Source organism: Ambystoma mexicanum, chromosome 11, assembly GCF_040938575.1.
Source record: "Ambystoma mexicanum isolate Mex_15411 chromosome 11, UKY_AmexF1_1, whole genome shotgun sequence".
Taxonomy (NCBI): domain Eukaryota; kingdom Metazoa; phylum Chordata; class Amphibia; order Caudata; family Ambystomatidae; genus Ambystoma; species Ambystoma mexicanum.
This window is the reverse complement of record NC_090934.1, coordinates 412,797,090-412,821,179: the sequence shown is the minus strand read 5'-3', so window position 1 is coordinate 412,821,179 and position 24,090 is coordinate 412,797,090. Positions and strand designations below refer to the sequence as shown.

Genomic DNA, 24,090 nt, shown 5'->3' with positions numbered 1-24,090 from the left:
GGGTAAGGAAGAGCAGGAGTAAGAGGGGTAGGGAGAAGGAGAGGAAACGAAGGGTGTTAGGAAGGTGAGTGAAAAAGATAAGATTTTAGAGAAGAGTGAAAGGAAGGGTAGGAGGGAGAAGAGCAGATGTGAAGGGGGAGGCGGTTCCACTGGAAGGGAGCAAGGAGTTGGAAAGAGCGGAAGTGGGAGGGGGCGCAGGATGGTGGAGTAGGAGAGAGTAGGAAAAGATTAGCAGGGCGGAGAGAACGAGAAGGGGTATAGAAAGTAAGAAGGGAGGAGAGGTGGGGGGGGGGCAAGACCATAGAGGGATTTGAAGACCAGACAGAGGAACTTGAATTTGAGCTGGGAGCGAAAAGCGAGCCAAATTAGAGAGGTGAGAGAAGAGGAGATGGAATCAAGAGGTGAGAGAAGGCATAGGGAGCGGATGGCAGAGTGGTTGGCAGATTTGAGAGGGGAGAGTTAAGAGGAGAGGAGTCCAAAGAGAAGGAAGGAAAAGTAGAAGAGTCTGGAGAAGATGAGGGAGGTAATTAAAAGTTTATTAACGTGAAAGGTAAGGAGGGATCGAATTTTACGAATGTTGTAGAGGTGAAAGCGACAGGACTTTTACTAGTCAATCCCCAGGGATCCCGTATTCGGGTGGACAGGGAAGGGCCATCGCAATTGGATTCCGACCCTGGGGGTGAACAAGCAAGGGGGGGAAAATCACCTTGGTAGAGTGTCCCTGGGGAGTTGAGAAGAAACGCAGGAAGGTGAGACATGGTATCACCTCCCCATTTCCTGACAGTAGTTTGCCCCACATTCCCTCTACCTTTATGGGATACTACAACTCCCATAGTTCCCCTCCTTTCTTTATCAGCCCAATTACTGAGACGAGGAAGAGGAAGACTGAGACTAGGAATATTACCACGAGTGATAATCAATGGCTCTGTCCCACTAATGAGACCAGACAGGGTCAGGCACTCAGTCACAATCACACACACCTGAAACTCATTGACGGCTACCCAGAGTATAAAATGCAGAGCATATAAGGACAAAGAGAGCGAGACCGGGTAAGAGAAGGAGAAGCTCAGCAAGGGCTGTTGAACACCAGGCTGCGGATAACAGAAGCCTGAGACGCTGACATATTGCGAGCAAGAGCAAAAGAAAGCAAGGCTTGTGAGTCATATTTCCAAGAAGTCAAAGAGGTGTTGAGAGGAAAGCCAAGCAGGTGGAGGACATTTTTCTTTGATTTGCCTAAAGCTTACTCTTTTTTTCCCCAAGAGAAACCGGAGTGCCCAGGAAGGTCTGAGAAGGAAAGGGGAGAGACCCTGACCTCTGAAGCGGTAGCAGCCAAGAGCCAGTTACAGTCTATCACAGGTGGTGAGTTCTTGAATGAAGGGAGAGCCCGGTTTGTGAAGACGCAAATGTTAACAATGTTGCGAGCAAGCCAGCACGTCTGAAGGCAGACACGCGAAGCGAAAGATACGATTGTGTTTTTTTTTTTAAAAGAAATTTTTGTGTTCTAGTCAACAAACTGACTTTTCACAACAATTAATTTACATAGCAAAGAAATAAAAACGTTTTCTACAACTTTTTTATAAAAACCTCTTTTTATTGGGATTTTAACATAGTAGACGTGATAGAAACTTTGCATTCATCATATTCGTTTAGTACAGCCGAGACAATATTCACCTATTTGCATTCTGAGAGAGTCTTTCCCTCTTCCAATTCCCACCCATCCCCCAACCTCAGCTTAATCGTCCTCCTCCCCTCTAATTCACTATGGTTTGGTGTGTGCTGCTGTGGTCTATGTCTCGTTTCGTGGTGTGGCATTCCTGTAGATTAGGTGTATACCCTCCTACCCCCTCACTGCTCTGTGTATGGGTCGATTATTTACCGGAATCTGGTCGCTCTGGCCGGATTGTTTGTCAATTGTCTCATATATGCCACTCCTTCTAATAGGCATGTGTTTGATAGGAGTGTGGCCCGCTCGTTGGCCGAGGGTGGGGCTTTAGCTTTCCAGTGGATGATAGTTTTCTTGCCTTGAATAGGATAAGGCTAATGAGTTTGCGGGTTAAGGTGTCTGTGTGCCATTCATCTGAGTCGGCCCCCAGTAGCATAACCTCGGGTGTGAAGGTGACATCCGCTCCTTAAAGTCTGTCACTTGTTTATGTGCTTCCTTTCAGTAGGATATATCCTCAGGGCACTGCCACATTATATGACTTGGTGCACCTAATGCGCCACAGCCCCTTCAGCATTCTTTGGAAAGGGCGATCTCCATCTTGTGGAGCTTGGCAGGGGTGTGGTATAGTCGTTGCAGTATTTTGAATTGGGTTTCTCTATTTCTGAGATTCACTGAAGTTGGCAGTATAGCGGTGTAATAGTCTAGGATGTCTGGTATGCCGATTTTGGGCCCCTAGGTCTTCGGACCAGGACATTGCCAGTGTATGTTTCCTGCCTAAATTTCTGAGGATCGCCATCAGATAAAAGGTGCAGAGATGAAGGAAGGACTCTAGGTGTAATTCCATCTCTTTCTCACATGGGGCCGGGGCCCGGAGATGGTATTCGTGCGTTGTGTGGGCACGTGTCGTGGTTTGTATTGTTTAAGTTAGCCAGTCTCCCGGCTCTAGTCCCAGCTTCCTGCGTGCAGCCTGGAACTGCAAGAGTGTCCCCTCTCCGCTAATATCCATCAGCCTTATGTCTGCCCATTCCTGCTATTGTTTGCGGTGTAGTTTCTGTGGCACCCAGTAGGAAAGGATTGCCTGTAGGCTGGACCATAGTGGTGCGCTCTGGGTTGGTATCCCCTGTGTGGCCCTCAGTTTGTGCCAGTGAGCAATCGGGGGCCCTAAAATCGGGTGCCTTTTGACTTTTGCCAGGAGTCTTTTCGGGGGTATGGCCATGACTTCGACTGGAGTTGGCGGTTTCAGTAGGGCTATTTCCATTGCCCTCCAGCTTGAGTCAGTTGCTTCTAGCCAGCGCTTCATCCAGCAGATCTGCGCCGCTTGGTAGTAGGCTCTTCGGGATGTTGCCGCAAGCCTGCCATTTGGCTTGGCCGTCTGCAGTACCGGGAGGCAGACTCGTGTCTTCCCCCCTTCCAGATGAATTTGGCGATTGCTTTGTCTAGGTCTTTCATTGACTTGGGCGTGGGGCTGACTGGAATCAGGATTGCGATATAGATCAGTTTGGGGAACAAGTTCACTTTCAGTGCATTTATTCTCCCTGTCAGGAAGAGGCCAAGAGTGTCACATCTGCAGAGATCATGACAGATGTTTCCCGGAGGTTGTCTACTGAGGCGCTTACATTTATGCCCAGCTATTTAATATGCTGTCATTGAAATGCGAATGAGGTCACCCCCCAGGCTGGCACGGGATGTCTTGTCGGAGGGGCATGACCTCAGATTTGCTCCAGTTGATCAGGTAGCCTGCCATCGGGCCAATCTCTAGCAATATCGCTCAAATGTGTGGTAGAGCGGTGCGACCATTGCTTATGTAGAGCAGCATGTCGTCTGCATTGAGGGAGATACAGTGTTCCTGCCTGTCTTGTTGTATGCCTGCCCAACCGTCGTCCGCTCAGAGTTTTATCACTATTGGCTCTATATATAGGGCGTTCAGCGAGGGCGACAGTGGGCATCCTTGGTGTGTGCCTGACTGTAGTTCAAAAGCATGGTATGTGATGCCGTTTGTGACTTCAGAGTCGGGTGGGCATGTGTATAGCAATTTGATCATTCGGACAAGGTGAGGGGGGGAAAGCCATATCTGGGCAAGACCCAGAATATTAATTCTTGCTGCACCTTGTCGAACACTTTTTCTGTGACAACTGCCAAGATTATATCCTCGGTCTCTATCTCCGGCGATCAGACGCAGTAGGTGTCGGATGTTGTTGCTCGAGTGTTGATTGTGAATGAACCCTGTCTGGTCTTTATGTATAATAAATGGGAGGCTGTTTTTGATGCGTTGTGCCAGGCACTTCGCCAGTATCTTGGGTCTGCATTTATTAGAGATATAGGCCTGTAGGAGCCACAGAGTTCAGGATCCCTCCCGCCCTTGTGAAATACAATTATGTAAGCCGCGAGCATTGATTGCGGGAGCCGGCCCAGGGAGACTGCTTCATTGAATACCTCCTCTAGTCTGGGCACCAACTCTTCTCCCATGCTTTTATATAGATCAATGGGGATCCCGTCAGGGCAGATGCTTTCCCTGCTGTGAGTGCTGCTATGGCTCTTGTAATTTCTGCTCCCGTAATACGGGCTTCTAGTGCTGCCGTGTGGTCTGGTGAAATCGTTGGTATCACTATGGAGTCTAGAAAAGTCCCAATGTCCGGGGCTGTGCATGCATCTGATGCTGTGTAAAGGTCTTGATAAAATTCAGAAAATCAAGCATTGATTCTGTTGTCGCTGACCAGGAGGGTGCCGGCCTTATCCCTGACTGAGGCAATGGCTTGCGTTGCCTGTCTCTGCTTCAGAGCTGGGGCCCTCGGCTGCATCGATTTGTCGCTCTCTTTGTAGTATGCTTGCACCAGCTGTTGTGTGATTTCTGGGCCTTTTTCAGAAGTTATTTGTCTGATCTTGCCCCTCAGTTTGATCAGCTCTGGCCTTAGCTGCTTACTCCTTGTCCCTTTGTGGCACTTTTCCACCCTCTTGAGTTCTGCCGTAAATTGGGTCTCTGCATCACCCCACGCTTTGCGTTTATGTCCACAGCGCGAAGCGCATTCACCTTGTAGGGAGGCCTTAAAAGCGTCCCATCACCCATAAGCTGTGTAATTTTGCACCAGATTGTTTTCCCAAAATCCTTCAGCGTTGTCTGCTAGTTGCTCTATGAAGTCAGGGTACTGTAGTATTCACAAGTTTAGTCTCCATGGGGAGGTGGGGGTGGCTGCGTACCATGTCTGGGAGGTTAATAAGCAGTAGGACCGGGGCGTGGTCAGAGAGTGTGGATGGGAGGATTGTGCACTCCGCGACTAGGTGGAGTGTGTTGGCTGGGGTCATCCAGTAGTCGAGCCGTGAGAAGCTATTGTGTGGGTGCGAGTAAAACGTGAAATCTTGGCTCTGTCCGTGTGTACTTTGCCAAATATCTTTTAGGCGGATGTCTGTCATTAATGTTCGGAGGGCTGTCCGTTTCTTTAAGGTAGTGGGGGTTCCCCCTGTTATGCATTGGCGATCGAGGAGATGGTTGAGGGCTATATTGAGGTCACCTCTTATTAGTGTAATACTGCCCATATATTTGGTGCATGCTGCAAAAGTGCAAGTAAGAATGACAGAGTGTTCGTATTGGGGGCATACACATTGAGCAGAGTGATGGGGTGCTGTTGGAGAATGCCCTGGGCCAGTATATACCTACTCTCCTTGTCTGTGCAGATATTTTTGATCTGGAATGGAACCTGCTTGTTAATGAGTATGGAGACACCCCTCTTTCTGTGGTGCGGGGAGTGTATTGTGGTTCCCACCCATCCCTGCTGCAGTTTTCGGGATTCATCTTACCCCAGATGAGTTTCCTGGAGGGAAATTATATCCCATTGGAGGTCTCGCATCCTGTTGAGCATTCTTCTCCGCTTGATCGGGTGACCCAGACGTTGTATGTTAAGTGTCACTAATGTAATATGGCCCATTTTGTGTTTTTTTTTGGTTGGTCTGGTGCAGTATCTGTTGTGAGCATTCTGGGGGTTACCTATGTAAGGGCTACTAGTAGTAGTGGAGCATTGACCATGTTTACCTCTTGGAGCAGACTTCCCAAATGGGCCTCAACTTGAGCCCTGCTTAAACCTTAAAACGAGACCATAACTGAAATGTTGGGCTATCCTGTTTAACCACCAATTCCCAACACTTGGCAACTGTGCCCGCAAAGAGGGGCTAGGGGAGTCCATTATTGAACTGGGCCCCAGGCCCTCCTGCCGCACCCCGCTCGGGATGCCTTTCGCAGCCATATGCTCCCCTCGAGGTGCCGGGCTGCCTCGGTTGGTTAGGAGCCGCTGTCCAAGGTCCAGTCTTTCGCTGTTCGTTTGTCATATGGAGGTAATTTCATTGCGACTGGGGTGCATGGATCTAGGGTGTCTGAGCGTTTCTGGGTTCTGACGCATGGGGGAGTGCGTGCTGATGGAAAGTGCAATGTAGTTTGGTGCATTTCGATCGCTGTTATCTGCAGGTCGACCCCCAGCCCTTGGGCCTTCTGCCTCCCTTGTTTCATTTTCCACTCAATTATTGCCTCTTAAGGCTGGTTGTGGGTTATAGTCCGGTCGGTGGGTATCTGATGATGTTTTTTCAAAGTCGGAGGTGACCAGGTCGCGCTGCCCGAGGAAGCGCCATGCCTCTTCCAGGTCCTCAAATGCATGCCATTGTTTATCGAGCTGTATGACCAACTTGCTGGAAATTTTAGATGGTGTCGGTGGTCCCGATGCCTTTAGTGCTTTGAAGGTCGGGTTGAAGTTCTTGCGTCGTCTGGAGACTTCCATAGAATAGTCATTAAAGATCTTTGCCTGCCTCTGCTGTTCGTATTGGGGCCCATCGCAGTATAGGCTTTTAAGATGCCCATCTTGTGTTGAAAGTTGAGGAGGAGCATGGTTATGATCCTCGGACGTTCATTTGGTGGTGGTTTTGGGAACGGTGCCCGGTGCACTCTTTTGATGTATAGATCTCTCTCTCGCATTTTCTATCTTCAAGGTGTCGCAGAGGAAGTTGTAGATATAGTTTTCCAAATGCGGCCCCTCAGTGTTGTCTGGAAGGCTGTCCACCCGCAGATTATTGCTTCGGGAGTGATTTTTCTTGATCATCGTCTGGGGAGGATAGCTTGGTGGCAACGTGCTTGCCTTGGAAGCAAGAAGACACGGAGCAACACAGGTTCGATCCCCGGGTCCGAGCTTAGAAACCTCTGGGCATGTATTATAAATAACCTATCATCATTTTTTTTCTTTTTTTTATTTATTTTTTTTCTTTTGCATCTCCCGGATGACCCCATCTAGGTCTGTCGACATAGTCATCTGGTTGTCCTCAATGGCGCTAATTTGCTGCTCATTGTCTGTGATTCTCACTGCTTCGGTGGCCATGCGGGTCTGCACGTCTTGCAAGTCTCTTTTAATGTCCAGCATGGTGGTTTTAGTCTCCTGGGTCTGCTGCCCTATTCTATGCATTTCTGCCAGAATGGCCTGGAGTTGTGCCTGGACGTCATCTCTATTTTGTTGCGGTGGACCTGCTTGGCAGGTTGTGTGGTGCGGGTTGGGGTGGGTCCTCGAGATCTGTGGTCTGGTCTGCTTGGTGCATGCCCTTCCGATCGGCCTCACTCTGCCGCCCTTGGAGCATCTTGTCTGCCTTGGTGTGCAGCTCCTTTGCCAGTTGTGCTTGGAAGAACCTGAGGCACGTGCCCAGGTGTAGTTCTCTCCCCTCCCCTTCCACCCCGGGGACGTTGTGTGGCTAAGACTCCTGTGGGCAATGCTGTTGGTTCTGTTAGCTCCAGGGTAGTTGTGTTCCGTGTGTCGACTGTTCCGGACGGGTGAGTTCGTGGGGTTCGGTGGTGCCCGGATATGCCCCCAAGTTGTATGGGTCAGTCGTTGGTGCCCTATGGCCTCCTGTCCGCCTCTGGTCGCTGGTCGAGCGGTGGTGAGCCCCAGCTTCCATAGGGGCAAGGCAGGCGAGGATTTGGGTCCTCCCTGCTGTCCTGCAAGGATACAGTGCTTTGCTTGGTGCTGGGCCCCCTCAGCGCTCTCTGTAGTGGTTGTGTGCCCAGCTTGCTCTTCCTCCTGCGGAGCTGCCTGCCCGTGCTGCAGCGGCAGTTGTGGGGCGTCTGGCCTTGTATGGGGCACCACAGAGGGCGCTCACTTCTGGGCGGCACAGGCTCCGCCACAACTCTATCTTCGGGGGTTGGTTTTCACTCTTGCCGAGGGGCTTTGCCCCTTTCTGGGTGTTGGGACATCTCGCTGTGCTTCCCGGCGGTTGTTCAGTTCGTTCCGGTGGGGCCTCTGTGTTGCCCTATGGAGGTGCGGCTCTATTATTAATTGTAGGGCCCTCTGAGCCTTTCGGGGTAGAGAGTGTGCTGTTGGAGGTGGGTCTCTCCTTCTGGCACTTTCTTGCCTTGGTGTTTGTATTTGGTATGGGTCAGTGCCACCTGTCGGGACGGGGAGGGACTGCGCCGCTGTGTTGGTGTGCTTGCTGTGGGTTACAGATGTCGCTTGAGCTCCGTGTTTGTAGTGCCTTGCCTGTACATGGTGAGAGATGAGGTCTGTGGTTTGCCGTCAGTATATGGGTATGGGGCCTGCTCTACGTTCATGGGTTGCGCTGGGTGCTTCTGGGGGTGGCACTTGACTAAGCCAGGTGCACCTCAGTGCTCTAAGTCCTCAGCCCGCAACGCTGCTCCATGTGTAGTCTTTGCTCTTGGGAGGGGGGGGGGGTCCGCATGCTGCAGGCTGCCTCCGTGGGGCCAGCGGGGTGTTTGCTTGCCGGGGTGTTCCGGCTCCCCACTGGCAGTACTTGGGGATTTTTGCACCCCCTCAACCCCCCGTCAGCCCCACTTCACTTGCACTTACTTGAATTGCCGTCCCTGGCGGCGTCTGGCCTTCTCTCGTTGCTGCACTGACTCCTGGCGTTGGTGCCGGTCTTGTAGGGGCTGTGGTCACCCGACGGCGAGTCTCCTTCTTCGATGCGGGGCCTCAGGTTGCTGTGTCCAAGTCACCACATGGTCCGCTCTGCCTGGGCTACCGCTGGGGGTGGGTGGCTTCTGTTTGCAGTGGGTGTTGTTGGCGCCTCCCGTGGGACCCGAGAGCCAGTGCCTTTTGATGGGTTTCCTAATTGCTCATCTACCCTATGCCAGAATGTGCTTTTTCCCCTTTGTAATCGAGGGGGCCCCTGCCCGTCGCTCTCTGGCGTTACTCTGGGGTTCTGGCGCTTCTCCTCCTTTCGTGCTGAGGCTAGGGGATCCGGTGCCACCGGCGCTGTGTTGGAGTCTCTCCGCCCGCACTTCGTGGCCACCGGTTATGGCAGGCTGCTCTCTAGCACTCGGAGGCACTGCTGTAGGCCGCCAGTTCCGAACTTGGATTCCTCCCCTCTGTTTTCCTCGGTTGTTGCACCCTTATGATCCAGCTTACATCGGGCAGTATATTCCTCCATTTTCATAGCGTTTTATGTCATATGGACGCTTTTATCTGCAGCTCCGCTCCATCGATGGCAGGAGCGCTGTCCGCCCACGTCCATCTTGCCTGGACCCTCTAGCGCCCTCCCCACCCCTGTTTTATACAACTTTATCTCCAAACATCATATTCCTTTCTGTTTCACCAACTTCAATTCATTTAATAATCCCAAGAGTTCCAGTAATAGGAAAGTTTCCTTCCATGCAGTTAAGTTTCATTCACACCTCTTCGTGTGGAGCCATTTTTCCTGGTGTACAAAACGCACAAAATATTTTTGCATGAGTGCTGTAGTGGAGCTACAAGTAAATATTTCATATCTTGAGGTATTCCTTCCTCACAGAGAGCACAGTAACCATCCCAAGGCTCCATGTTATACTGTATCCTCGTAATTTCCCTAGTCGCAGTTCTATTTAGACGGAACCTCAGGAGTTCTGGTCTCCATCTGGGGTCTCAGAATCTTTGTATATATGGCAGGATATAACCTCTCGGGTTTTTCACGTATGTGAAAAGCGTTGCACAATCTTATTTCTATGAAGCTTGCCCATGTCAAAATCCAGTCTGTTTGCAACAAGGCACGCTTCACTTTGTCCGTGTTTACCACAAGCACAGTCTCTGATTGTTCACATTTCAACAAGATTCCACATATGTCAGTTTTAAATATGTCAGATAATCGCAGTTACCCTGATTCAGATTTTCTCTTATATCCTCGTACAGAGAATTCTTTCCCGATAACACCACCTGTCTATAAAGTGAAAGCAACTTCTAGTCCAAATACACACGTAATGATTGTATTCCCAACTCCTAATGTAACCGGGCCATTGGAAGACACCTTGGAAGACTCGACACCTTCTTCCACTAAAGCCCCTCGAAACTTACCCTGTTCACTCTACATTCAATGTAATTGGTTTATAGTCATTTGGTCGAAAACAAAAATGTCGAAAGTCAAAATGTAGAAAAAAATGTCGGAAAAAAAAGTCGAATTTCTTTTTCAATAGTTTTTTTTCGAAATGGGGAGGTTCTCCCCAACCCCCTTTTTTTCTTTTTTATTTTACCCCTTTTTTTTACTTACCGAACCCAAAAAATACATCTAAATAAAAAAATACTACATTCGACTTTTTTTTCGACATTTTGACTGACCACCAATGTAATTAGCCTCCAATCCATCCAAAATTTGGTAGTAAGGAGAATCTGCAGTGTTTTATTCATGATCAATTGGCAAGTCAGTTGAAATATCTTACTATCCAGTTCTTCTAGCCTTTTTAATGAGGGAAATTATCTTAATTGAAAGCCCAGATAGTTAATCTCTTTTGTCACAGGAAGGGAGATGCCCCAGCCTCCAAATACATTTTGGGATCTTTTTTAATGAGATGCAGAAGATTGTTATTGTTTTTTCTGGGTTTGCTACTAGGGCATTTATCTCTGCATATTTCTCTAAGGCTGGGATCATTTTTTGCAGGCCTACGGGAGTATATTCTATATCATCTTCGTTTGCCATCTGGTTGAGAGCTGGAGCTGGAGCCGATGGGGATTCTGCGAGGTATAAATTGAAGAGGCAGGCAGCTAATGTGCATCCCTGCCTCACACCCCTATAATTGGGCATCTCTGAGTATAGATTTCCCTGCATGTCAAGCCTGACCTGTATACTCGTGTTTTTCATATTAAGTATATAACTATTGCCAGCAGGTTCTCTGGTAATCACCATCTTTTTAATTTTTGCCACAACCTTCCCCTATCAATGGTGTTGAACGCTTTTGGATAAATCAATGCAAGCTGCATAGAAGGGTCTGCAGTTTCTCTTTCCCATTTTATCAGTAACTATACTCATTAGGACACCATTTAATATAGTTGATAGTCCTTTTAGGAAGCCTATTTGTTGTTTCAATAGTATGTTGTTGGATTCCGCCCACTCCTCTAATTCTCTTAATACCATCCCAGCAAATAGGTCGATAATTTACTGGGTCGGGGTCGGTCCTATCGCCCTTTTTATGGATGGGGACAATTATTGCTCTACTCCAAGAATTTGGGCATCTTTGTGTTTTTACAATGTTTTTAAATAACTCAGAAATCATTTTTACCCAGATATCTATACATTTAAGATCACGTTTGTCAGCCCATTCGGGCCTGCACCTCGTGACCCTGAGGGTCGAGATATTAGTCCTTCAATAGAGTCCTTATTAAAATGATGTTTCCAGTGGGTAACTTTGGGCAATTTTGGCTCAGCCTGCCAAAACCTCACAAATATTTTGCCCAGACGCCCACTGCAACCACATTCGACTGTAGTGAGCCCTGTACTGAGTCCTGTTGGTTCACAACAGACCAAAGTTGTTTTGCATTTCCTGGTCTGAATGCTTCTAGCATCATCTGTACATCTTGCAGACTCCACTCGAATCTGTGATTGCAGGACCATTTTCTATATGCATTTTACTTTTCTCATGATTGAAAGCCGTGTCAGTATAGCCATGCTGTTTTAGGTCTCTTATCGCCTTTCTTTTGCATGTTTGTCTCCTCATCGAATTTGGCTTTCGGTGTGTACAGGTCCCACAGGAACTCCACAAAGCTCCCTGGGGAGGACAGAGCTTCCCAATTATTGATATCGATATTTTATTTGTATCGCGCACATACACAAGTGTATCAGAGCGTGACATGGCAAGGGAGGGGAACAAGGGAGAAACAGAACACAGCGATCTTACTAAGCCTAGTGACATTGAGAATGCGCAAGTGCATGGGAGAGGGAAAAAGTGAAAGTGCAAGGGAGGGGGGAGAAGTGGAAAGTGCTGAGCAAAGGAAAAAATAAATAATAAAAAACATCAAACAGTGGTAGTGCAGCCAGCAAGTGGCAAGTGCTAGGGTTAAGGCAACAGACGGGGTGTGTCTGATAGGTGCAGAAAAAGGGGCGGGTGTGTAGGGTTACAGATACAGACCCCAGTGCAAGGGATTGCCAGGAGGCAGTGCGGGTGGGTGGGTGGCAGGGTGAGCAGTTACCTGGGCCCGAAAGCCATAGGATAAACAGGTGCACAATCCTGAGACAGAACAGATGATAGGGGAAAGGAGGAGCAAAGTCAGAAGCAAGGAGGAAAGGGGGGGGTATCCCCAAATCTACTGTTTATCTCCCGTTAATAAGCCAGATAGATCATCCAGAAATGTGTGTAATGTGGCTTTACAGTTCCAGTACATATTTATTACGACTAAGGTTTAAATTCATTTCTTTCTGCTAGCCTTTAATCCAACTCCAGAACGCCTGGGATTTTCTGGCAGATACATTCTGAATGAGTCAAAAAAGAATTTCAGGATGCTATGAGAAGACCGCCCGATGGTCTACCCTCTTTCTGACGCATGGTCAGTTGTTCAAAAATTACAAATCTAGAATAAAATAAAATTAGATGAAGCCACGTCTCTTAGAGGAGCGCCAGATTGTGGTTCTGGAAGATAAATCTACTTGTAGTCTCATTTCTAAAAGACCTGGATCCTCTCGTGTTCCAGCCTATTCATTTCAATTGCTCCTCAACTAATGCAAGTCATCGTATTCTTTCTGTTTTTGAATGACTTCTGTCAAGATGTCTGGGAGCAATTACCATATCATCGATTTACCATTTTCCATTACATCATTTTGCTCTCTCTTCAACTTACTCCGGCTATCTTAATTGACATTCTGTCTCCCGTTTGTTTCTCTGACGGCACTGGAGTTCCTTTCCGTCCTCTTCTTACTGTGTCTCCCTCACTCTTGTGGGTGCAAAGAGTCAGAGACTTCTATGCCCAGCTTTTCAAGTCCACAGCTGAGCTTAGCAAGGCATGTGCCCCGATTTTTTTTTTAATTTTTTTTTTAAAGTTGCTTTTATTGATTTTGAAACAAAAATAAAAAGAGAAACAAAAGATTAACAAAAAATGTGAGCATTTCACTTGTTACAACTCTGTTAGCATATGGTTACATCAAAAGAACAAAACTAAAGTCTCATCATACTATTGATTGTCCTTGTGTTCGTTTCCGATCTCTAGTAATAACAATCAGTATAACATCCCCCATGCCCACCCACCTCCCTCCCCGTGGTTGGGCAGACATCATTGCGGCATCTTTTCCCTGTTGACATGTTCATAGCGGGTAATGTTCGGTTCACTATTGTGAGGTTTCCTCGATTCTTGGGTCATAACTGTCCTGTATTGAGAGTTTTCGAGATTCTTGGTTCAATTAAGATCCTGTAGTGTCTTCGGGTTGGGAGTCCGTCGTTTCTGAGAGGTGTTTGCCTCGAAATTCTGACCATAAGATCTTGCATTGCGATGCTTTGTTATGCAGGGATGCTGTGATCAATTCCATTGTATAAATGTTGGTTGACAAATTGATCCATTCCTTCTTACTTGGAACCTTTTTGGATTTCCATTTTGTTACTAGCAGTGCACGGGCTGCTAGTAATAGGTGTGGGGCAAGACCCTTGAGTCTAGTCCATTCATCCTCGTCTTTTTCCATTCCGAAGAGAACCAAACGTGGATCAACGTCTCTTTGTATGCCGTCTATGTCTTTGTTCCATGCCAGGACTTCTTCCCAGAATACCTTAAAGCGTGGCCAGCTCCACCACATGTGCCAATAGTCGGCTGTTTCTCCACATTCTCGCCAACACCTCGGGCTGAGAGTCTGAAACATCTTGGACAATTTGAGTGTGTCGTGTTGCCATCTAAGTAGGAGTTTGATGGCGTGTGATTTATATTGGCTGGATAAGGATGTCTTGGATGCATTTTTGCACATCATTTTCCATTGTTCTGGGTCTATCTCCTCTCCTAAGTCTCTCCCCCATCTGCTTCTGAGATGTTCCGTGGACCCGGTGCCTGCTTCGATAAGTTCTTTGTACATAGCCGATATCAAACCCTTCATTTCAGACTTAGAATCCAAGAGTTGTTCGAATGGGGTGAGTTCTCTCTGCAGCTTTTCCTTCCATGCAGATTTTGTGAGGACTCCTTTTATCTGGATGTATTGGAAGGTGGATAATGGGCCTATCCCTAGGGCTTTAGTTAGGTCTGGAAGAGTTATGAATTTGTCCTTCTTCTGGAGTTGCCCTACCCTTTCGAGTCCCGCCTTGTACCAGGATTGGAATCTTCCTATCTCGGGTATGTGATCGTTTATGCCAGGGGACCATAAATGGCTAAGTGGGGACGGCCAGGTGGTGATCTTGTTCATTGCTTTGCTTGGTTGCCAGATGTTCCAGATGGTACTCAGTATTGGGTGGCCCTTAATTTTCCGTTGTATTCTTTTGTGAGGGGTCCATAGCCATTCTGACACAGTGGCCGGCGAGAAGTAATGATTGTCCATGTGGAGGTGGTTGTGATCACGTAGGTATGGGATAAGGATACGTAGTTGTGAGGCTTTGTAATATGCTCGCAGGTCGGGGAGACCTACTCCTCCTTTATCTTTGGAAAGCGTCAAAGTGTCGAATGCAATCCTCGCCTATTTCCCTGCCAGAGGAACCTAAGCATACGTTTTTTGCCCTCTCAAAAAACGCATTTGGTATCTCGATAGGTAACATCTGTAAAGGGTACAGGAATCGGGCGAGGCATACCATTTTAATGGCGTTAATCCACCCTAACCACGAAATCGTGAGTTTGTCCCACCTGTTCAGATCGGCCGAGAAGCTCTGGAGGACGGGAGGGAAGTTAGCTTCGTATAGGTCCGTTATGTTTTTGGTGATCTGGATGCCTAGTATTTAAAAGTGTTCGAGTTTGAGGCCTAAGGGCAAGAACTTGGTTTCCTTTTCCTCTTTCGTTCCTTGCAAAGGGAACAATATTGATTTAGTCTTGTTCACCTTAAACCCAGAGAGTTTGCCATATTCTTCTAATAGTTGGAGAGCCTGAGGGACAGATACAGAGGGGTTGGTAATGTGTAGAAGCATGTCATCAGCATAGAGTGCTATTTTATATTCTTTTGTTCCCAATCGCACGCCTTCTATTCTGGAGTCGGATCGTATCTTTTGTGCCAGGGGTTCTAGGGAGAGCACAAAAAGTATTGCAGAGAGGGGGCACCCCTGTCTAGTACCACGTCCCATATCAAACCATCTTGAATATTCCCTATTAACAGAGGTAGATACTGTTGGGGATGTGTATACTGCTTGTATTCCTTTTCTAAATCTCGGCCCTATCCCCACCTTGCGAAGGACTGCCCTCAAGAATTCCCACTGCACTCTATCAAAGGCTTTTTCTGCGTCTATTGACGGTAGGGCAGGGTCACCTGGTAGTTCTGGTGATGAGTGGATGAGATGTAGAGTTTTGCGCATGGTGTCGGCCCCTTGCCTACCCAATATAAATCTGACTTGGTCATTTGTGTATGAGGTGAGGGATCAGTACTTCTAATAGGGCGGTTAGTACCTTGGTGTAAATTTTTGCATCCAAATTGAGCAATGAAATTGGACGGTATGAACCACAAAGTTTGGGGTTCCTTCCCTCCTTTGGGATCACTGTTATGAGCTCCTTCGTAAAGGAGTCGGGGGCCGTCCCTGTTTCTAATATCTCGTTAAAGAGCTCTGTCAGGAATGGTGTTAGTTGGTCGCTGAAGGTTTTATAAAACACAGCGGTATAACCGTCCTCTCCGGGGGGATTTACCTACAGTTAGTCTTTTAATTGCCTCTTGGACCTCTGGTTCGGATATCGGAGATTCTAAGAGCTCAGTTTCGGGGTACGAGATTTTGGGCATATCTATCTGGGAGAGATGGTGACCTGTATCTGATTGTCCTGGAGTCACTTCCGAGGTGTACAACGCCTCGTAAAAGTTGGCAAAACTCTATGGGATAGTGTGGAGGGTTGGGGGGGTCGTAGGGTTTTCTTCAATTATCTCTTTCACTTTCCGCTCCGCCCTTTGTTCTCTGAGTCTGGCTGCCAATAGTGCGTCGGCCTTGTCCCCCTTCTCATAGAATTTCTGTTTGAGGATTCGGAGTTTGCGCACAATTTGTTTGTGCTCCAATAGTCTTAGTTCTTCCCTTTTACGTTGTGCTATGTTGATGTTGTCGCGGTCCGTGCCCAGGTGTTTCCTCTTCTCGCTTTCCAGTTGGCATATTTCGGACCTAAGTCTGTGCTCAATGATCTTTCTCTCTTTTTTTGGTAGATCCTTCTCGTATCAGGATGCCTCTCCAGGTGGCTTTACCCGCCTCCCATATTGTCTGCTTGGAGACTTCTCCATTGTTGTTTAGTTTGAAGTATTCCTCAATTTCAGTTGCCATTTCAATTTTAAATACTGCATCTTTCAACAGGCTTTCATTACAGCGCCACTTCCCTCCTGAAACAGGTAAGTCTGCCCATCTTATATCTGACAGGACCATGTCATGGTCTGACCATGTTATCGAAATTATTTCTGATGGTGTTGTGGTGCCAAGGAGGTCCTTGGTGAGGTACAGGTAATCAATCCTGGTGAATGTTTTGTGCGGATTGGAGTAAAATGTGTAGCCTCTTTCATTAGGATGTTTAATTCTCCACACATCTTGCAGGTCATATATCTCCATTATGTCGGAAAGCCCAGTGTGTTCACTTCTCGTTTGGCTTCTTATCTCGGGGTTGCCTGGTTCCCAGTTTTTGGTCGGGTCTGCCCATTGATTAAAGTCTCCTCCAAGAACAACTTGGCCGGATGCTTCCAACATTATTTTGGGTATTGTCTTTTCTAGGAACTTGGCTTGTCCTGCATTGGGAGAGTATATTACTGTGACTGTTACTTTAACCTTTGCCATTGTCCCAGATATCAGGAGGGCACGCCCGCTTACATCGGACCAGGTCTTATCTACTTCGAAATTGATTCCTTTCTTGATCAGGATTCCGACTCCTTCCTTCCTGAGTGGGCCCGAGCCCCAGAATTCCTTTCCCCCTCTTTTTCCAAGTATTCCTCTCTCCATCCCCTTGGCAAACTTTGTCTCTTGTAGAAGGAGAATGTCTATTTGAGATCTACGGAATTCCCTTGCCACTAGTGTTCTCTTGGTCGGCGAGTTGAGGCCTTTCACGTTAAGTGTTCCTATCCTTAGGGACTCCCTACCCTTCTGCTCTTCAATTGGTGCCATTATCGGAGTATTTCGGTTGTGGATTCGAGACCCCTGTCAAGTAGATATATTGGTCAGAAGGACTCCCGTCGTCTTGAGTGATCCTTTGTGTTGCCGATAATGCTTCATCCTCTGTACATTTCTTGTCTGAGCAGCCCCCCACCCTCCACCCTTCCCACATTGACGGCGTCCGTGCGGACCCAGATAAAGACACTGGTCCTGCATCGAACCACCTTTAGGGATCGTCCCTTCAGGTCCCCAAGATTATTATAACATCATAATCTTGATTGAGCCCCCATCCACCTCCCTCCTCCTTTTACATTTTTCGAATCTCTTTTGAGCCTAGACATCCTTACACAGTTCAGGCCATGGACATATGTATTAGAACATATGTCATCTTACCAGTGTTGTAGTTAATCAGTTCTCTCCCCCTGGGGGGGAATTACCCCTCCGAAATGTCCTCGATCCCTTGACACGTTTCCTTCTGGGGCCCTGTATACGCCATCCTCTTCTTGACGTGGGTCTCCCCGATCGTGTTCCTCTGCGCTTGGTCCAAGGAGGTCTGAGATGTACGCCTTGATCTCCCCCTCTGAGCTTAGCTTGATTTTGTTTCCGTTGTATTCAAAGGACAGAGAGAAGGGGTACCCTCACCTGTATCTTATGTTCTTTTCTTTCAGATGTTTGGTGATGGGCCCGCACATGCGTCGGAGTGCCAGGGTCATGAATGATAGGTCCTGGTATATCGAGATTCGGGATCCTTGGAGGGTAATTGAGTCGCTGCCTCTTGCTTTCTCGAGGATCCGTGTTTTGTCCTGAAAGCAGTGAAATCGAGCAAGGACAGATCTTGGTCCGCCTGGGGGCCCTCCGGCTCTGTGTATCCTCTCTGTCTTAGGTTCATCAACCGCATCATCGGCGACTAAGAGTTTGATGATGTCATGCAGGGTGTTCTTCAGATCGCTCTCCTTCTCGTTCCGGGATTCCGAAAACCCTCAGATTGTTCCGCCTCTCCCGGTTTTCCAAGTCATCAAGCTTGAGTTTGAAGCTCTCCTCTTGTTGCTCCAGTTCGGTCATCCGCTGGTCGAGTTGTGCTTCAAGAGTGTCTATGGACGCTTGATTGTTCTCGACCCCTTCGAGCCCCTCCTCCATATTATCTAGACGTAGGGTAATCTTGTCAATTTTGGAGCCAATGCTGGCGCCCATCTTCTTTATGTCGCCCAGCAAGGCGGCAATGTCCCCTTTGGTAGCTGCTGATTCACTCCCCAAGGTATTTTGGCTTGCCATGGTATGGGCACAGTTTTCGGCAGGAGTCGAGACGTAGGAGAATGTAGCTAGTTTCTCCCTTATGTCCATTGGTTCTCCCAAAGTTCCGTGGTGTCACCAGTGCTGTTCGACGGGGAGATGGGGTCGGGGGCAGAGGAGGCACACGCCTCTGGGTCGGTGGCCCTACCCTCTGCACTCCGACGTCGGACTTCTCGGGAAGTTAGGTGTTGGGAGGGGTATGCCCAGGGTACGGGTGGCTCAGTAAAGCGTATGGGTTACCCGGGGTGCCCTTTAAGCAGTGTCCAGGTCCGGCGACGCTTTGGGGGTGTTTTCCTCTTGTGCAAGATGCTGGGGTAAACATTCAGGGCAAGAGAGGTCCGAACCGCCGCTGCGTGGTGATGGCACACCACCCGTTGTTCACGGGGTAGATGGGATGGGCCTACCGTCTCCCCGCTCAGCGCTGTCTCAGGGCCTAGTCCGATCCTGCTCTTTGGAAGCTCCGCCGACTCGACCGAGGCTGTACCGTCCCCTTTGCAGCGAGGAACGTCGTCGGGGGGGGTGAATTCCGTGGCCGGGGTTCAGGGTCTTTCAGGCTTTCTTTGTTCGTCAGGCCCAGGGTCCGCCTCCGACCGTTGCGCAATTCCCTGCGAGTGGGCCACGGAGCCGTTATGTGTGATGTCTTTTTGAAGGATGTATATCTCGGGTTTGCAGGGGTCGTTTTCGATCGGGTTTTCAACCGACCGGAGGGGGGCGGGTCCTCAGCTGGCGGCACACCGATGTAGAATCTTGGGGGGTCGTCAAAGTGGGGGCTCAATCCCTCCTAGGGACCCAAAGTAGCGAAGCTCTAGCGAAGTCAGACCACATCCGCGCGCCCCCTGGTGGCCAATCCCGATTTTAGTTTTTAACACAATTTCCACTATGCGAGTTGTCATCATAGGGGAAACGTATCTGGTCGATGTCATATGAGGAAAATAAGTACAGGTCAGGGACATTCTTAACTAGGGAGAGAATTGTTCCACAGTTTAATGCTGTGCGATCTTCATTAGGGTCCAGCTGTCTCGACCAGACCGTTGGTATTACAAAGGGCTTACGCGTGGATCTTTCTGACTCCCTAATGTTTGGGCTTTTCTCATCCATTGGTCATTTTTTAGATTTTACTCCCTCAGGGCTCCCACATCTCATCGGTGTAGCTCTTGCAGTTTGGCTCACGTTTAGCTGTTCCTTGATGCCATCGAGTGATTCTTCTCATTAGGTTTATGATGCTTGCCGATGATGGAGCAATGCCATCAATATTAGTTGCAAATTCTCTTCCCAGTGCCTTTTTTGTTTCTTTAATTAAATTATTCACTGTTCTTTTCTGTCTACAAAAGATTGGTGACGTTCGTAGGGGCTTATTGACATGGGGGAGCATTGTTCTTTATATTTAGCCCAATGCTGGTTTTGGTTGGAGATTTCGTATCGGTTCCAAAATGTATTCTCTCTAGTTTTTCCTCCCCTGTTCAATCCTTCTAGTTTCAAATCTTCCATATACATTTCTACTTGGCTGAGTGTTTTATATTTTGCTATTCTTTGTTTTTGATGTCTCTTTCTTGAATTTATTAAAAGCTTTAAAGTAGTGCTTCTGTTTTTTTTCTTTTTTTCGTATTTTTGATTTTTAATTCGCTTGGCTGTTTTTCAAATTCAGTAACCACATATGCCATTTCTTTTCCCCCTTTTCTTTTTCTTTCCTTTCTTCTTGGCCTCTTTCTGGTCCACTCCTGGCAATTGCGTTACTGATGAATCATCATGGACTAGAATGGTTGGAGTGGGTGGGTCTGGTTCTTTTGAAGATTTAATAATGTTAACATAACATCGCCAATCCCTCCTCAGGATTTTCTTGTTCTCCCATAATGTCTGTGGTTTGCGCCAGTCTTTTATAAATTCCTGCATTGTCGACTTTGATAGCGGGGTATCATCCAACAATTCAGTTGAGGCCTCACAATCTGTATGGGGATTACTATACTTCACTTCCAGAGTCTTGCTAATGGCAAATTGTTTTATATTCTTTATTTCTGTCTCCAATTGATCCAATCGGACATCTAACTTACTAAAGTTCTCTTTCATTATTGTTGTCTGTTCCAAGTTTACAACGTTCAGACTCTTCAATGACTCACTGATTGATGTATTGATTACACCGCTAACACCCACCAGAGATGATTCGCAGACCTCACCCTCCGTGGTCAGTTCCAATAAAATGCCAGACTGTGTGTGAATCTCACTCTTTAGTAACTCGGTCATTTACCAGTGAATTAAGCACAAAACTGAGTGCCGTTGATGTAGATTCCGGTGCTTGTGTTGCCACCAGTTCTAGTGAGTGTTCTGCAGATTGATTGTCTTCTTGTATGTATGTACTGCCGTTATTCAGGGTGAAATCGGTAGTTTTCGGCATTTTTGGACTCGGTTGTCTACAGAATAGTTCACTTCCTGACAGAAGCACTTTAATCGTAGTGATGCTACCATCCTCAGCGGTTCTTAATATTTTCCAGTTGTTTATTTCACTGACATGAGGGGGAGACTGCTGTGATGACATCCTGTTATATATCGAAGTTTCAGCCTCATCTAGGCTGCGCGCTCTTCTTTTCTCCTGCAGTTGGTTAGTTGTTTTTCTTTTCATTGAAATAGTTGAAATAGTATATTCCAAATGATTCTTGAGGGGGTTTCCCATTAAATCCGCTGTCGGAGGAAAAAACTATCTAGATGGTAATGTGGGAGCCTCTTGGGCCACATGCAAGCATTCCTCTTCACTGAGGGCAATTTGTGCTTGACTTCCCAGAGTCAAGGAGGAAGAGGGACCTGGGGCCCTTTCACACTCACTGTGTTGTGTACATTCCAACTCTGGTGCCCTCACACCATCCCTTAAGTGCCAGCTCCTAAGATTGCACATGCTGTTTATCTTCCCTTCTCGTAATATTTAAGGAGAAAGCACATCAATTGAACCGAATCGCTATCAGGAGCATGCAAGCTTGGGCTGAAGCACGTCTGCCTTTAGTCCTTATTGGAATATTGCCGTTATAATATCGTTATTTGAACTGCACAAGAACTGGTAGCCCCTACTATCTAGGAGTGCACAGGTAGTCTGAGGAGTACTTTATAAATATACAGTTTTCTTTCAGGCTCATCGCTGCCTGGGCTCGAACACGGTCTTCTGTATCCTTAGTATCCGTTGTTCTGGATCGGTTTAGATCGAATTGAGTGCCCCTGACTGCAGAGGTCCAAACAAAGACCGAAAGTGCAGGAAAGGCAGGAACACATCAACGCACTCACTGCACTCCCCCAGGCTCTGCTAGTATGCTGAGTATTTGTATTTTGAAGTCGCTTCCTCTCAGCAATGGAAAATGAAAAAAGACTATCTCAGCATAGAGTCTCAACACGGCAACACACTCGCTGCACTCTGCCGATTGTTGTTTTTTGGAAATGCAAAGCATAGTGCTCCTGCGGAGAAAGAAAGCCGCATTACATCGGGAGCAAAAAGCAGCTCCTGGGTATCGGGCATAATCAGTTAGGCAGGAGCTACCTGCGGGGAACGAAGAGCTAGTACGTAGTGCACAGCAAAACTAACTCTGTCCAAGATGCAAACTTTTTGTCCATTTTATATTCTCCAATATGCTCTAAATGTCCCTTAGGCAAGTGTTGTCTTCTTCTCGATATGCATTCCCAAACATACACAGTTAATATCACATAGCTATGTTTGTATGGCACCACTTGCCACAGGAGTCAAAAGTAGCTCCTGGTAGTTGTTGGTTTCAAGCTAACCAGGCACCCATTTGCTATAACCAGCAGCTAAATAGCTTCCAGCAATTTCGAACCCTGGCATTATCCAATTCTCTGTGAACTGTAATCTCCCTCAGAAGAGGGAGCGGAAAACTGTGTTAAAAATGAATGTTTGAAGCAAGTCGAACAGGGTGGCTCACAAGAAAAAGAGCTATGATTCCCAAAAGGGCTTGTTGATGATTAAAGTGAATGTTTAAAGTATGAAGGAAGTGAGAATTCCAGAAAGTGGCAAGAGGGCGGACATGAAACCAAGGTGCTAAGAAGAGCACATGTGAATATAACTAACTACAATAACCAAGATGCATTGTGTCGAAGTGGTCCTGCATAGGCCCGAGTAAAGCTATGCAGTTTCAAAAGTCTTCGACGTGATAATGAATTGACAACCAAGTAGGTTGGGGAAAGGAGTCCCACGACCAATTGAAAGAAGTTAAAGTATTGAAAGACCTAGACTTGGGTGAAGGAAACCTGAGGGGCCTATGGTGAAAGATTCACCCGAAATATTGTGTTATACTCCTGATGGTTAAACAGACAAGGGAATCCTGAGAGAACTGTGTTTATGTGAAACAGGCGAGGGAAGCCTGAAAGACTTCTCTGATTCTTTGAACTGTACCTAGTACCCCCTTTCTTTGAAGGACCGCTTAAAGAGCCCCAGGGACTTAACCTTGGGGAAGGGAGTTGTGAACCAACTTGTTTGCCATTTTGACTTTCCTTTTATACACTTATTTTTCATACATTTTCCCACACTTAGTTATTGTAAAGATTGAGGGCAAGTATAGGTTTCTGACAGACTTTTTTTTTCTTTGTTTGACTGACATAGACTACATTATTTTACTTTGATGGTTGAGACTACTCCCATTATAGAATTAGGGCCAACTATGAAGTATCCAACCACCATTCAAAACGTAATAAAGGTGTTGAAACTTGTATCTTTGTGTCTGTGTCTAACTTGTGATAACATGCCTACCTCCCATAGCGCGTTGATCAATTGCCAGTACTTGCCAATATGGGTGGTCAAATATACAGACCAGTGACAGAACTTGTAGGATGTATAAAATCGAAGGTGTTCTGGAAACATGTTGTTACGAGATGTAAAACTAAAGGCCCATATTGTATGTGTTCCTTTGGAAGTTTAGTCTGTACCTATAACTACATCAAATCGGACCAGTTCTGGAATAATTGCAAGAATAATATGACTATGTCTCTGAATCTAGCACTTTATAGGGTCTGGTGTGAAATATCAAAATAGTTGTAATGATTTTGATATGTACCTGCTGGGATCAAATGAGGTATGTTTTTCTATGTAAATTGGATTACATTTTGAAGCTTGTGCAGTCTGCAGCAGTCTCTCTACTCTGTTGCTTGTGGGAGGACCCTCTTATACCTAGTATACACCGCGGAGCGGTGTGCTGAGGCTTGTGCAGTCTGCAGCAGTCCGCGGCTGTCTGCGTGCCTGTCCATATGGAGCCTATGGAGCCCGTCGAAACTATAAACTTAATTCCTGAACTCTTCGACCTGACGACTCCTGCTGAGACAGTTTTGGAAGTAGGAAGACTTAGGAGCAACCGCAAGGTCTTGGAACCCCACGTACTCCTTGCACAGAAGTCTTTAACCAGAAAGGTGAAGGAGATAAGGACTGGTATCAACCCGCCTTCCACTATAACTATTTCACCAAACAAAGTTACAGAAATGGTAAGACCACAGTTTGATTTTGAAAACCCTTTCGATATTACTCGGCGCTCCCCATTTCTGTCCCCCATTAATTCTTCCATCGATCCGACCATGCCCCCGATTTTTCCCATTTCACCTGTGTTGCGGGCCGTGGCGTTGGAGGCGTGCCCCTCCCCTGGGGGAGTATGCGAGCCGCGCCTGAATCCTGCGGCGGCGATTTTCTCTTCCTCCCCCTGTGCGACTTCTCCCGCGACTTCTCCCGCCCAGC

At 47.3% G+C, this 24,090-nt stretch overlaps 1 protein-coding gene across 9 annotated transcripts in view; it reads left to right on the top strand.

Moving 5' to 3' along the window:
- The window catches only part of ATG13 (autophagy related 13), a 1,946,514-nt gene that overhangs the window by 23,695 nt on the left and 1,898,729 nt on the right, over positions 1–24,090 (top strand). For 2 of the 9 annotated variants that reach the window (XM_069623217.1, XM_069623213.1), the window contains exon 1: positions 1,266–1,359. The exons of the other annotated variants lie outside the window; for them this stretch is intronic. The gene's annotated coding sequence lies outside the window, so the exon portion shown is untranslated. Of the gene's footprint in view, positions 1–1,265; positions 1,360–24,090 lie in introns of those variants that run through there. 9 annotated transcript variants of the gene reach the window in all.